At 45.9% G+C, this 5,092-nt stretch overlaps 17 non-coding genes across 17 annotated transcripts in view; all 17 read left to right on the top strand.

The window, feature by feature from the left end:
* The first annotated feature begins 233 nt into the window (after window positions 1–233).
* LOC139401180 (5S ribosomal RNA) lies at window positions 234–352 on the top strand. The gene has a single exon (XR_011632907.1). It is a non-coding gene; the product is annotated as a 5S ribosomal RNA (ribosomal RNA).
* A 177-nt stretch (window positions 353–529) lies between these two features.
* On the top strand, window positions 530–648 carry LOC139401178 (5S ribosomal RNA). The gene has a single exon (XR_011632906.1). It is a non-coding gene; the product is annotated as a 5S ribosomal RNA (ribosomal RNA).
* Window positions 649–826: 178 nt separating this feature from the next.
* LOC139401177 (5S ribosomal RNA) lies at window positions 827–945 on the top strand. The gene has a single exon (XR_011632905.1). It is a non-coding gene; the product is annotated as a 5S ribosomal RNA (ribosomal RNA).
* A 177-nt stretch (window positions 946–1,122) lies between these two features.
* LOC139401176 (5S ribosomal RNA) lies at window positions 1,123–1,241 on the top strand. The gene has a single exon (XR_011632904.1). It is a non-coding gene; the product is annotated as a 5S ribosomal RNA (ribosomal RNA).
* Window positions 1,242–1,501: 260 nt separating this feature from the next.
* LOC139401175 (5S ribosomal RNA) lies at window positions 1,502–1,620 on the top strand. The gene has a single exon (XR_011632903.1). It is a non-coding gene; the product is annotated as a 5S ribosomal RNA (ribosomal RNA).
* Window positions 1,621–1,797: 177 nt separating this feature from the next.
* Window positions 1,798–1,916, top strand: LOC139401174 (5S ribosomal RNA). The gene has a single exon (XR_011632902.1). It is a non-coding gene; the product is annotated as a 5S ribosomal RNA (ribosomal RNA).
* A 177-nt stretch (window positions 1,917–2,093) lies between these two features.
* On the top strand, window positions 2,094–2,212 carry LOC139401173 (5S ribosomal RNA). The gene has a single exon (XR_011632901.1). It is a non-coding gene; the product is annotated as a 5S ribosomal RNA (ribosomal RNA).
* Window positions 2,213–2,389: 177 nt separating this feature from the next.
* Window positions 2,390–2,508, top strand: LOC139401172 (5S ribosomal RNA). The gene has a single exon (XR_011632900.1). It is a non-coding gene; the product is annotated as a 5S ribosomal RNA (ribosomal RNA).
* Window positions 2,509–2,684: 176 nt separating this feature from the next.
* Window positions 2,685–2,803, top strand: LOC139401191 (5S ribosomal RNA). The gene has a single exon (XR_011632918.1). It is a non-coding gene; the product is annotated as a 5S ribosomal RNA (ribosomal RNA).
* Window positions 2,804–2,980: 177 nt separating this feature from the next.
* Window positions 2,981–3,099, top strand: LOC139401197 (5S ribosomal RNA). Its single transcript, XR_011632923.1, has one exon. It is a non-coding gene; the product is annotated as a 5S ribosomal RNA (ribosomal RNA).
* A 177-nt stretch (window positions 3,100–3,276) lies between these two features.
* LOC139401192 (5S ribosomal RNA) lies at window positions 3,277–3,395 on the top strand. The gene has a single exon (XR_011632919.1). It is a non-coding gene; the product is annotated as a 5S ribosomal RNA (ribosomal RNA).
* Window positions 3,396–3,572: 177 nt separating this feature from the next.
* LOC139401190 (5S ribosomal RNA) lies at window positions 3,573–3,691 on the top strand. Its single transcript, XR_011632917.1, has one exon. It is a non-coding gene; the product is annotated as a 5S ribosomal RNA (ribosomal RNA).
* A 178-nt stretch (window positions 3,692–3,869) lies between these two features.
* On the top strand, window positions 3,870–3,988 carry LOC139401196 (5S ribosomal RNA). Its single transcript, XR_011632922.1, has one exon. It is a non-coding gene; the product is annotated as a 5S ribosomal RNA (ribosomal RNA).
* A 177-nt stretch (window positions 3,989–4,165) lies between these two features.
* On the top strand, window positions 4,166–4,284 carry LOC139401189 (5S ribosomal RNA). Its single transcript, XR_011632916.1, has one exon. It is a non-coding gene; the product is annotated as a 5S ribosomal RNA (ribosomal RNA).
* Window positions 4,285–4,461: 177 nt separating this feature from the next.
* On the top strand, window positions 4,462–4,580 carry LOC139401194 (5S ribosomal RNA). Its single transcript, XR_011632921.1, has one exon. It is a non-coding gene; the product is annotated as a 5S ribosomal RNA (ribosomal RNA).
* Window positions 4,581–4,757: 177 nt separating this feature from the next.
* Window positions 4,758–4,876, top strand: LOC139401188 (5S ribosomal RNA). The gene has a single exon (XR_011632915.1). It is a non-coding gene; the product is annotated as a 5S ribosomal RNA (ribosomal RNA).
* Window positions 4,877–5,053: 177 nt separating this feature from the next.
* LOC139401187 (5S ribosomal RNA) overlaps window positions 5,054–5,092 on the top strand; it is a 119-nt gene continuing 80 nt past the window's right edge. Inside the window, exon 1 of the ribosomal RNA XR_011632914.1 lies at window positions 5,054–5,092. This exon is cut by the window's right edge and continues 80 nt beyond it. This is a non-coding gene — a ribosomal RNA (5S ribosomal RNA).

The following is a 5,092-nucleotide window of genomic DNA, read 5'->3' as shown; positions in this document are numbered from 1 at the left end:
ACAAAGTTCATTTGATGACTTCCCGGTAGGTCTGGCCCTACCGCACGGCCCGACGCCGACCGCGAATTTTACAAACGATTTCGGACGTCTAGTAAGGGACCGTACATTTGCAATATGGACTTTCTCACTGATCATACACGAAATGCCGAAATGTTCCCTTAATGTATGAAAATGCAACAGCTGTTAATCAGGCTCACTTTGACTTTACATAGTGCACCAAGAGATAGTTTCTCGCTTACGGCCACACCGGCCTGAGTACGCCTGATCTCGTCCGATCTCGGAAGCTAAGCAGGGTCGGGCCTGGTTAGTACTTGGATGGGAGACCGCCTGGGAATACCAGGTGCTGTAAGCTTTTTGTCACTGCCTTGTGGAATTTCAACTCTTTGTCCGTTTTTTCCCACAAGGCTGAAATATGTGCCCTCTCTTTGAAATAAGTAAGCAAGGTTAGTTTGTATTTCATCCAACAATCTGTGCTACAAATTATGGCTACAGTATATGCAATTTCATCCACTTTTTGAGATTGGCTTTTGCTTACGGCCACACCGGCCTGAGTACGCCTGATCTCGTCCGATCTCGGAAGCTAAGCAGGGTCGGGCCTGGTTAGTACTTGGATGGGAGACCGCCTGGGAATACCAGGTGCTGTAAGCTTTTTGTCACTGCCTTGTGGAATTTCAACTCTTTGTCCGTTTTTTCCCACAAGGCTGAAATATGTGCCCTCTCTTTGAAATAAGTAAGCAAGGTTAGTTTGTATTTCATCCAACAATCTGTGCTACAAATTATGGCTACAGTATATGCAATTTCATCCACTTTTTGAGATTGGCTTTTCGCTTACGGCCACACCGGCCTGAGTACGCCTGATCTCGTCCGATCTCGGAAGCTAAGCAGGGTCGGGCCTGGTTAGTACTTGGATGGGAGACCGCCTGGGAATACCAGGTGCTGTAAGCTTTTTGTCACTGCCTTGTGGAATTTCAACTCTTTGTCCGTTTTTTCCCACAAGGCTGAAATATGTGCCCTCTCTTTGAAATAAGTAAGCAAGGTTAGTTTGTATTTCATCCAACAATCTGTGCTACAAATTATGGCTACAGTATATGCAATTTCATCCACTTTTTGAGATTGGCTTTTGCTTACGGCCACACCGGCCTGAGTACGCCTGATCTCGTCCGATCTCGGAAGCTAAGCAGGGTCGGGCCTGGTTAGTACTTGGATGGGAGACCGCCTGGGAATACCAGGTGCTGTAAGCTTTTTGTCACTGCCTTGTGGAATTTCAACTCTTTGTCCGTTTTTTCCCACAAGGCTGAAATATGTGCCCTCTCTTTGAAATAAGTAAGCAAGGTTAGTTTGTATTTCATCCAACAATCTGTGCTACAAATTATGGCTACAGTATATGCAATTTCTTCCACTTTTTGAGTGACACAAAGATGCTTATCTAAATGGTGAAAATGCAACAGCTGTTAATCAGGCTCACTTTGACTTTACATAGTGCACCAAGAGATAGTTTCTCGCTTACGGCCACACCGGCCTGAGTACGCCTGATCTCGTCCGATCTCGGAAGCTAAGCAGGGTCGGGCCTGGTTAGTACTTGGATGGGAGACCGCCTGGGAATACCAGGTGCTGTAAGCTTTTTGTCACTGCCTTGTGGAATTTCAACTCTTTGTCCGTTTTTTCCCACAAGGCTGAAATATGTGCCCTCGCTTTGAAATAAGTAAGCAAGGTTAGTTTGTATTTCATCCAACAATCTGTGCTACAAATTATGGCTACAGTATATGCAATTTCATCCACTTTTTGAGATTGGCTTTCGCTTACGGCCACACCGGCCTGAGTACGCCTGATCTCGTCCGATCTCGGAAGCTAAGCAGGGTCGGGCCTGGTTAGTACTTGGATGGGAGACCGCCTGGGAATACCAGGTGCTGTAAGCTTTTTGTCACTGCCTTGTGGAATTTCAACTCTTTGTCCGTTTTTTCCCACAAGGCTGAAATATGTGCCCTCGCTTTGAAATAAGTAAGCAAGGTTAGTTTGTATTTCATCCAACAATCTGTGCTACAAATTATGGCTACAGTATATGCAATTTCATCCACTTTTTGAGATTGCCTTTCGCTTACGGCCACACCGGCCTGAGTACGCCTGATCTCGTCCGATCTCGGAAGCTAAGCAGGGTCGGGCCTGGTTAGTACTTGGATGGGAGACCGCCTGGGAATACCAGGTGCTGTAAGCTTTTTGTCACTGCCTTGTGGAATTTCAACTCTTTGTCCGTTTTTTCCCACAAGGCTGAAATATGTGCCCTCGCTTTGAAATAAGTAAGCAAGGTTAGTTTGTATTTCATCCAACAATCTGTGCTACAAATTATGGCTACAGTATATGCAATTTCATCCACTTTTTGAGATTGGCTTTCGCTTACGGCCACACCGGCCTGAGTACGCCTGATCTCGTCCGATCTCGGAAGCTAAGCAGGGTCGGGCCTGGTTAGTACTTGGATGGGAGACCGCCTGGGAATACCAGGTGCTGTAAGCTTTTTGTCACTGCCTTGTGGAATTTCAACTCTTTGTCCGTTTTTTCCCACAAGGCTGAAATATGTGCCCTCGCTTTGAAATAAGTAAGCAAGGTTAGTTTGTATTTCATCCAACAATCTGTGCTACAAATTATGGCTACAGTATATGCAATTTCATCCACTTTTTGAGATTGCTTTCGCTTACGGCCACACCGGCCTGAGTACGCCTGATCTCGTCCGATCTCGGAAGCTAAGCAGGGTCGGGCTTGGTTAGTACTTGGATGGGAGACCGCCTGGGAATACCAGGTGCTGTAAGCTTTTTGTCACTGCCTTGTGGAATTTCAACTCTTTGTCCGTTTTTTCCCACAAGGCTGAAATATGTGCCCTCGCTTTGACATAAGTAAGCAAGGTTAGTTTGTATTTCATCCAACAATCTGTGCTACAAATTATGGCTACAGTATATGCAATTTCATCCACTTTTTGAGATTAGCTTTTGCTTACGGCCACACCGGCCTGAGTACGCCTGATCTCGTCCGATCTCGGAAGCTAAGCAGGGTCGGGCCTGGTTAGTACTTGGATGGGAGACCGCCTGGGAATACCAGGTGCTGTAAGCTTTTTGTCACTGCCTTGTGGAATTTCAACTCTTTGTCCGTTTTTTCCCACAAGGCTGAAATATGTGCCCTCGCTTTGACATAAGTAAGCAAGGTTAGTTTGTATTTCATCCAACAATCTGTGCTACAAATTATGGCTACAGTATATGCAATTTCATCCACTTTTTGAGATTAGCTTTCGCTTACGGCCACACCGGCCTGAGTACGCCTGATCTCGTCCGATCTCGGAAGATAAGCAGGGTCGGGCTTGGTTAGTACTTAGATGGGAGACCGCCTGGGAATACCAGGTGCTGTAAGCTTTTTGTCACTGCCTTGTGGAATTTCAACTCTTTGTCCGTTTTTTCCCACAAGGCTGAAATATGTGCCCTCGCTTTGACATAAGTAAGCAAGGTTAGTTTGTATTTCATCCAACAATCTGTGCTACAAATTATGGCTACAGTATATGCAATTTCATCCACTTTTTGAGATTAGCTTTCGCTTACGGCCACACCGGCCTGAGTACGCCTGATCTCGTCCGATCTCGGAAGCTAAGCAGGGTCGGGCTTGGTTAGTACTTGGATGGGAGACCGCCTGGGAATACCAGGTGCTGTAAGCTTTTTGTCACTGCCTTGTGGAATTTCAACTCTTTGTCCGTTTTTTCCCACAAGGCTGAAATATGTGCCCTCGCTTTGAAATAAGTAAGCAAGGTTAGTTTGTATTTCATCCAACAATCTGTGCTACAAATTATGGCTACAGTATATGCAATTTCATCCACTTTTTGAGATTAGGCTTTCGCTTACGGCCACACCGGCCTGAGTACGCCTGATCTCGTCCGATCTCGGAAGCTAAGCAGGGTCGGGCCTGGTTAGTACTTGGATGGGAGACCGCCTGGGAATACCAGGTGCTGTAAGCTTTTTGTCACTGCCTTGTGGAATTTCAACTCTTTGTCCGTTTTTTCCCACAAGGCTGAAATATGTGCCCTCGCTTTGACATAAGTAAGCAAGGTTAGTTTGTATTTCATCCAACAATCTGTGCTACAAATTATGGCTACAGTATATGCAATTTCATCCACTTTTTGAGATTAGCTTTCGCTTACGGCCACACCGGCCTGAGTACGCCTGATCTCGTCCGATCTCGGAAGCTAAGCAGGGTCGGGCTTGGTTAGTACTTGGATGGGAGACCGCCTGGGAATACCAGGTGCTGTAAGCTTTTTGTCACTGCCTTGTGGAATTTCAACTCTTTGTCCGTTTTTTCCCACAAGGCTGAAATATGTGCCCTCGCTTTGACATAAGTAAGCAAGGTTAGTTTGTATTTCATCCAACAATCTGTGCTACAAATTATGGCTACAGTATATGCAATTTCATCCACTTTTTGAGATTAGCTTTCGCTTACGGCCACACCGGCCTGAGTACGCCTGATCTCGTCCGATCTCGGAAGCTAAGCAGGGTCGGGCCTGGTTAGTACTTGGATGGGAGACCGCCTGGGAATACCAGGTGCTGTAAGCTTTTTGTCACTGCCTTGTGGAATTTCAACTCTTTGTCCGTTTTTTCCCACAAGGCTGAAATATGTGCCCTCGCTTTGACATAAGTAAGCAAGGTTAGTTTGTATTTCATCCAACAATCTGTGCTACAAATTATGGCTACAGTATATGCAATTTCATCCACTTTTTGAGATTAGCTTTCGCTTACGGCCACACCGGCCTGAGTACGCCTGATCTCGTCCGATCTCGGAAGCTAAGCAGGGTCGGGCTTGGTTAGTACTTGGATGGGAGACCGCCTGGGAATACCAGGTGCTGTAAGCTTTTTGTCACTGCCTTGTGGAATTTCAACTCTTTGTCCGTTTTTTCCCACAAGGCTGAAATATGTGCCCTCGCTTTGAAATAAGTAAGCAAGGTTAGTTTGTATTTCATCCAACAATCTGTGCTACAAATTATGGCTACAGTATATGCAATTTCATCCACTTTTTGAGATTAGCTTTCGCTTACGGCCACACCGGCCTGAGTACGCCTGATCTCGTC

The sequence above is a fragment of the Oncorhynchus clarkii genome, unplaced genomic scaffold, assembly GCF_045791955.1.
Source record: "Oncorhynchus clarkii lewisi isolate Uvic-CL-2024 unplaced genomic scaffold, UVic_Ocla_1.0 unplaced_contig_1054_pilon_pilon, whole genome shotgun sequence".
NCBI lineage: Eukaryota > Metazoa > Chordata > Actinopteri > Salmoniformes > Salmonidae > Oncorhynchus > Oncorhynchus clarkii.
The sequence above is the reverse complement of the archived record's forward strand: the minus strand, read 5'-3'. Positions and strand labels throughout refer to the sequence as shown.